We start from the raw sequence: 8,638 nt of genomic DNA, 5'->3' as shown, positions 1-8,638 counted from the left end.
ACTAAGGGAACCAGCCTCTCGAGGCTGGCGTCGGGTGTTACACGGTTCCCGTTCCCAACCTCCTGAAGCGGCTGACCGGCAGGAAGTAGTTGGGAACGGTTCTCCGTGTGCGGACGCGCGAGCTGACCAGCCGCAGGTCTTTCCAGAGGCGGCTGGTGCAGCATGCGTTCGCGGGAAATCGATGTGGCCCGAAGCGTCATAGACGGCGGGATTACCACATCGATTTTCCCAGAGCGCCGCGGAGGAAACAACCTCGGTTGTTTCTCCGCGGGGGGGACCGCTCTTAGAAGCCCAGCCGTGGCTAGGACTTCTTCCCAGCAGCCTTCCGCGCCTGAAGGACGTTCCGAAGATCGCCTTTAGGGGCTGAAGGTTGCTGCTGAGAGCGCAGCCTCTGTTGCCAGGCTCCCGGGGGAGGGGCTCTAGAAGCGACGCTCTCCTTTTGCACCTTCCGGTGCGAGGAGCTGGATGACGGCTGAGGCTGCCCGCTAGGGCCAGCCTTCCCAGGTTTAGAGCGGCGAGGGAGATACTGGTGGAAGGCTGCTGACTGTTTCTTCGCCTCCTGGTGTCTGGAAACGACGGTGTTAACCGCGTCTCCAAACAACCCAGAAGGCGAGATCGGGGAGTCCAGGAGAAAAGCTCTATCCTTCTCCTTTATCCCCGACAGATTCAGCCAGAGATGTCTCTCCACTGTCACCATGGAAGCCATGGAGCGGCCGATAGCGCGGGCCGTCTCCTTGGTGACTCGGAGAGACAAATCTGCAGCCTTCCTCAGTTCCAGAATGTCCTCCGGAGAGGGACCATCTCCCTCGTCCAACTCTTTAAGGAGGTCGGCCTGGTAGGCCTGCAGAATTGATAATGTGTGCAGGGAACCACCAGCCCGACCAGCCGCCATATATGCTTTGCCCACCAAAGATGAGGTGTCCCGACAGGGTTTGGTGGGCAAAACCGGAGCCTTAAGGGACGATGCAGAGTCGGGTGAAAGATAGCTCGCGAGAGCTTCCTCCACCCGAGGCATCGCCCCATAGCCCGCCTCGCGTGCCCCCAGAACATTGGAATAGTCCAATACTGGGGGATTGCAAACACGCGAAGAATAGGGCCGTTTCCATGATCTACACACCTCGGTGTGTAGATCCGGGAAAAAAGGCAGGCCCCGGCGAGGTGTTTGAACCCGGTGTGAGAGGAACCGGTCATCCAGCCTGCTGGGTAGCTGGATTTCCGGAGCCTCTTGTGGCCAACTTATATTTAATTTGACCACTGCCCGGGCCAACACCTCGACCAGCTCCTCTTGGGCGGGTGGATGAAGCGATGAAACAATTCCTGCTTCATCCCCCGCCTCGGTGCCTATTTCCTCCGGCTCCTCGGAACCGGAGAGAACAAGCATCGGACCTCCCACCCCGGGGGAAGAAGCCGCAGCGCGGGCTTCCACACGGGGAGGAAGATCCTCGGAACTGTCAGAGGAGGATCGGGAAAGTGCCGCAGCAGTCCCGAAACCCTCTGACAAATCCCGCTGTGAGCCCCATGATCTGCGACGCCGAGCCGCCTCAGCGACTGCGGGTCCAGAACCACGAGGCTCACGAGGCTGGCCGGCCTCATCAAACGCAGCCAGCCGAGAGCGAAGCACCCTGAGCGTCAGTTTTTCGCAGTGCTCACAAGCGGCTCCCTCGAGAGCCGCTTGGGCATGCTGGACGCCCAGGCAGTGCACACAAAGCAGGTGTGTATCCGAGCCCGACATGAACCTGGGACACGGATGCACACACTGTTTGAATTCATTCACTCTCACACTTTCCATTTTACTTTTCTCACACACTTTCACTGATAAACAACAGTAAATAGACAGACAGTAACAGATAGCGCTATGCTGAAGAGCAATAACTACCGCCATTACGCTCCAGCAACCCTTTTATACTTCCGGGTATGCCGTCACGATGACGTCATCACGCACGCCAATCGGATTGGCCTAGTTGGCATTCTGGTTTCAGATTCGCTGATGCTAAGGGAGCATCCCCAAAGCGTCGTCCCGATGCAGTGCGAGTTCCCTCGAAAGGGAACTCGATATTTTACAGAAACAAAGAAAGTCAAATTTTGACAAAGCATCCCAACTGAAAAAGACAATACTGGACATCTAAACTGATCCTGATCAACTGCCTAACCAATTAATTGAATTTGTAAAATACCTTTAAAATGAGAATTCAACAGTTTTTATTTCCATTCGGTATTTTATTTGATTATTTGTTAAGTTAAAAATAATTAATTAGTAAAACATTGAACAGTAATGGTAAACAGAGATACAATATTTAATTTCAGTTTATCATTTTAATAGTAGGCTAGGCTAACAGTTGGGTTGAGTGACAGTAAAGCACATTGAACAATTGCTAACAATCAAATGCACAAAAATAACATATTCAACATAATAAGAGTAAATATCGTGCAACTAAACTGTATGGGCCGCAAAATGATTCTAGTGCGGGTACAATTGATACACTGTGTCTCAACTGTACCCACCTGACCACCTCGCACATTTCTCTAGATTTGACGATGGTCTTGCATGACACACAGTCATTCAATATGCCAGTTTTCAGATCACAGATTAAGGTTTACGAAAATGTAAGTTAACTTTAAAAGTCATGTGAGGATGAGAAGCTATTCAATGTGGAAGGGAGGTGGTGAAATGAAAAACTTACCTCAGAAGAAAACACTTTCACCGATATCTTCGGACAGGAGAAACACACGTACTTCAAATTTCCCACGATCGAAGACGGCGCTAATACGCATGTGCGAAGCAAATATCACAGATCAGACTTGTTGAGCACTCAAGTTATTTGAGGTGTCTCAAATGTACCCCTGTACCAACTGTACTCGGTCTACCCCTACTGCAGTTTGACAGTCGAATTCCTTCTTCTATGAACTGGAGAGTTTATATATCCTCCTGATAACATGCTTGAGAAACTTTCTGTAGGGAGTGATTTACTGTAAGGCATTACACTCTAATAGCATTACACTCTTAGGGGAAAAAAGGTCCAATGGTGTTTTATATAGAACTCAATGAGATTTGACAGTTTTAAATCACTCTTTATTCCAAAAAGGTTCTCTCTAAGGACAAATGTCTTAAATTATTGCATAATACTTTCATGTTACAAGTTATTTCAATTTCACCTGTTATAAAGTATGTTTACGAGCTGTTTAATTCATAGAATTTAATTAAAATGACAACATAATTAATTAACTAAATCCATACAATGATGATGGATTTCATAACCCTCAAAGGTTATGAAGCACCTGACAGCAGGCACGTGCAGAGGGGGGAGCTTTGGGTGCTCGAGCCCCTGCCCTTTTTCAAAATGAATCAAAAGTGCCCCTCTCAGACAAATATCAATGATAATGTCGTGGTCAATAAAACTAAATAAATGTGATTATTATAACATGACAATGTATACAATAGTAATGGACGGCTCAAAAGTCGGACAATTTCTGTTGAGGCGTTGCTATAACGCGTTGCTATGGGTTGCGTTGCGTGCGTTTTGATTGACTGTTGATTTTCCACTGTTCGGAAACGGCTCTCGAGACAAATATGGTCCTTTCAGAGAGTGTGTGGCCTTACGGGGAAAAAGTAAACCAATATTTTTTTTTTCATCCATAATCAGAGCTAATGTGTTGATTTAATTACACATCTATATATTATATATTTTAAAGTATTACACAATCACCAATGCCCGTTTGTTAGTGTATAATACACCAACCAATCGTGATCTGGCAAAGCAAGTTCAAATTCCATTAGGCGATGTGAAGTGGAGGTAATTTTCTGTTCTCATTCATAAATCGGTTAAAAATTACATGGTCAGACGAACTAACATTTGTGGAACGATTTCCTGCGGTTTGTCTCATTTTATAAATTGCATCACTGACAAAATGGATTTTAACAGACAACAAACAAATCCCTGCACAAAACCATGCAGCAGCAAAAGTCGCATTAATGGTAAGTAGTGTTAAATTCACTTGTATTTATGTAGCCTATATTGATACACTGTTTACTATTTCATGAAACTATCAAAGTTAACAAAACCCAAGTGCCACCGGCACCTACAGGCCTATTATGTGAAGTGTAGGCTGGCGAAATGGTTACATGAAAGGACTTTATTATATTAACGTTAACATTTTGAATATTATGCTGCATTATGAAGTCTCTTATGTTCTTCAAGCCTGCATTTATTTGATAAAAAAACAGCAATATTGTGAAATATATTAAAATAATGGTTTTCTATTTTAAAATAATTTAAAATATAATTTATTTTTGTGATCACAGCTGGATTTTCAGCATAGTGTCACATGATCATTCAGAAATCATTCTAATATGAGGATTTAATGTCAATGATGGAAACTGTGATACTTTTTTCAAGATTGTTGGATTAATAAAAAGTTAAAAAGAACATAATGTAATAATATTTCACAATAATAGGATACTGTTTTTTCTGTATCTTTGATTAAATAAATTTAGGCTTGATGAGCATAAGGATATGTATATATCCTTATATATATATATATATATATATATATATATATATATATATATATATATATATATATATATATATATATATATATATATATATTGCCCCTTTTTTACATTTGAGCCCCTGCCCCTGAAGAACTCTCTGACAGAACACTTTTAGGTTGTACAGAACCTTTTCTTCTAAAGTGATCGGGCTAGAGATGTCCCCTACTAACTCATGACATGATACAGATTTCAATGAATCACAATATTATATAATTTCAATAAGGTTTAAACTTTTCCAACACCAACAAGCACTATTTGGAAAAATAACCAGCTCTCATACAGTTAAATCAACCACATTCAAGTAGAAAAGGCATTGAACTTTCTGAAGGGGTTGAGAAATGTTGTTAGATGAGAACTGGTTTCAGAAATGCAGACAAGCAACATAAACTCAATTCTTTGGTACAAACACCTGAGGCTGAACAAGGAAATAATTAAGTTTGCACTGACATGAAGTTTCTGAAAAATGTATTTTAGTTTCAGCCCAAATATTTTTTGGTGTGACTGTATGGAGATTAAACATAGAATGGTCTCTTTGGGTCCGCTTAAAACATCTGAGATGATTTGACAGATCCCAGATCTTTTAATCGTGATAACTGATATCTGGCTAAGATGGTTCTTCAAACCAATTTGTGAAATTGATTAAAATATCTGGATTAAGTTATCTAAGATCACTGCACGTTCTTGTGTTCCCTGAAGAGGGCAGATGCATCGATACTTGAAACCACGATCAGCAATTCAGCGATTGGCTGGCGGCAAGACAACGTAATGAAAACATGCCTAATTAAAAAAGCCACCTGGCAAGTTGGACAAAAAAGCCCCACGAATTTCTGAATTTCTTTTATAAGGAAACGACCAAACCAACATAAGTTATAATAGAAAAATGATAAATGTTTTTTTGTTAAAAATATGATTACCAATTATTTCTCTCAGAGCTCTCTCAGCCCGCGGGATGTCTGAGCAGAGTGAGGTATGCATTGTGTGCACTCCTGCTCAAACGAGTGTTATAAGTGAAGATAATCACTAATTAATTTATCTGTTTCGTTAAAAATGTATGCAGAAGTATGTAATCTATCCTCTTAAAGATGTTTTTCCTGCATAAGTGAAAGTTTAACCGAGTGTATGCCGTGTCACGTTGAACTGTATGTTAGTGTGAAAGTTGGCCTGTGAAGCATGTCTATTCTATATCTTTTCTATGTTCAAATGTTTGACAGGAGAAGGCTGATTAACTTTTCACAACACTGAATGTTATATTTACTGCATTTTTCAACTCATGCAGATGGCAAAAAAAGAACCTCTGAACCAGCAATTTGACTCCAGTCTTCATTCATTACACAACACAACGCAGAGGGGTAGCCGAGCCATGCGAGGCCAAGACTTGCTACATTGGTGCCGTGACCCGAATCCCCAGAAGGATCGACGTCAGATTGACCGCCGGATGTTGCTGGGTACCGCATAGTTTGTTCTATGGACTGGGTTGAATTCTTCTTTTCCTGTCTAATCTGCTGGAGAGAGAGGTACAAAGATTCAATATTACAATACACCAGAAAAGAGAGAGAGAAAAAAAAAAAAAAAAAAAAACTGCATAATCTTTTTTTCGAGATTTACAAAGACTGAATTTCTTGAAAAAAAAAAAAGAAAGGGGGATCTGTCCTATTGTTGTAATCCAGTTTTTGTAACAATGTCAGATACTTATGTTGTGGAAGATACGCAGGATGAAGTATACGTTGGTGGGGGGAGAGGGCAGTTATTTAGGGATATGGCTCACACTCCTGGAGCCACAGGTATTGCTGACTCTCCTGTGTTTTGCTCCACACGTATAAAAACTGATAGACAGGTTCCCAAGTCAGACACAACTTCCGCTGATTTAAGCAACCTCATTACACAGTTAGCTCATGAAATAGGACAGTCCATTTAAGCGCCGCTAAAGAAGGGAAGTGAAAATGAGGAGAGAATGACTAGCAGCCAAAATGTAGGTTTAGAACCGCTTTCTGCTGACCCTCATTCACTAACCATGACTGGTGTAAAATTGGTGATGCAATCTGATGTGAAAGAGCCACCAAGCTTTCGTGGAGATGGCACAGATAAACTCTCTATCCACAAGTGGGAAGAACAGATTGAACTCTATTTAAGAAAGAGAGGTGTGCCGACAGGAGAAAAGGCTCAGGAAATTATGTCAAGACTCGGAGGGAGAGCGAGAGACATCAAAATCACATTACGCAGTAACCCATCATTGAAACCTGGTGAACACCCAAGAGTTATTATTGATATACTAAAGCAACACTTTAGTGAACTGACGTATTCTTCAATGCCACTCACAGACTTCTACAATACCTTACCTATAGTGGGAGAGATCTCAATGGATTACTGGATTCACCTGAATAAAGCTGTTGAAGTGGCGGAGGAGTGCTTAAAGAGGCAGGGACGCAACCTTGAAGATCCAAGTAAAGAGGTGACTATAATGTTCGTTAAGCACTGCCCAGACCCAGCTCTTTCTGCAGTGCTAAAGTTCAAAACTGCTGACAAGTGGAAAGCTAGTGAAATTCAGGAACGCCTTGATGATCATTACATTTACATTTACATTTAAGCCCTGTTTCCACCTAACTTTTTTACGGGAACGTTTTTCCCCCAGACCTGCTACTGTCTGCGTTTCCACTGCGGTCTAAAGTACCGAGAAGATTAGGCAAATTAGTCCGGTGATGTAGGACTGCGTGTGGCGCGACTGCTCCTCCCAGTCAGCGACGGACAGTAATAATTTTTGTGCTATACTGTCTGCAACAATAACAAATGGAGGAGATGCAAGCAGCGCTGCTTTTGCTGGTTATATATTGGTTTACTAAAGAGGTCATTAACAAAACGGCGGAAAAGAGACGAGCACTGATACTAAAGCGTATTATGAAAGCTTGTAAAGCTAGATTTAAAATATGACAAAGTATGTTATCATTAGGGTTGGGTACCGAAATCCGGTTCCAATATGGCACCGGTGCTTATATAACCGGTATGTACCGGACCGAATCAGAACGCAGATTTCGGTTCCTCATTTCGGTGCCAAAATTCAAACGTGCTTTCGCGCTTTGGCTGAGCCAGAGACAGACACTCAGCGCTCGTCACATCACAACTCATGACAACTATTCAGTGTTTTCAACCACATCATGTTTATTTCAGGTTTCAGACATAAAATGTTCATAAGTACTAGCAAAAAACACACACAGATGTCTATGAAAGCGGCAATGACAATCCTTTCAGACGGTTATAATTTGACTAACGTTACGTGTTTTATTCACATCAGATACATGCACATTATATAGTAACTATATAGTTTACTCTGTTCTTCTTCCAGTTCACTGGTCACTTACTTTCATGTATTTCGTGAGACGTGAATGAACTCAAGTGTTGTAAATCCGACAGATCCGATTCTGAGGCGCAAACTAACATGGCGCCGCCCATTGCGCTTTATAGATCAACTAACACACATTCACTCACACATTTGAACATCAGATAGTTCGTGACACAGTTAAGAAGTTTGTGAATATTTTGAATAAAAAGAAAAAACGAAATAAACCCGATACAGCTGAGCTGTCAGCGCTATTGCGGCTGCTGTGTGTCATGTGAGAAACATGACGCGTCACCATGGAAACATTAAGGCGATGCGTTCTAAAATATTTAGCCAGAGAATATGATCATATTTCAAAAAAGAGCTGAAGCTCGAAGCTGGTTAGTAGCAGAGCAAGAATACAGACGACTGCTGTTATTACTGTAACTGTTTAGAGTTATATTAGGCTTGTTGTAGTTGGGTGGCTTAGGTTTTACTGTGAATATGTCAATTATAATTTGTAAATAAGTAAATTGTGTTTTGTATTTATTTATATTCATACATTTAAGTATACATTAAACTTTTAATAAATGGTTCAATTTAAATAATAAATAAATAAATAAATAAAAAGCCATTTAATGTCATCCACCTCGTTTGGTGGCCTTTTAAAAAAAAAAAAGTATCGGTTCAGGCACCGTTTAGGCACCGGAACCGTTTTAAAAGTATCGGTTTGGCACCGGAATCGAAAAAAACCCAAACGATACCCAACCCTAGTT

This window comes from Gobio gobio (genome assembly GCF_949357685.1).
Source record: "Gobio gobio genome assembly, contig: scaffold_113, whole genome shotgun sequence".
NCBI classification, from domain to species: Eukaryota; Metazoa; Chordata; class Actinopteri; order Cypriniformes; family Gobionidae; genus Gobio; species Gobio gobio.
This window is presented reverse-complemented; position numbering follows the sequence as displayed.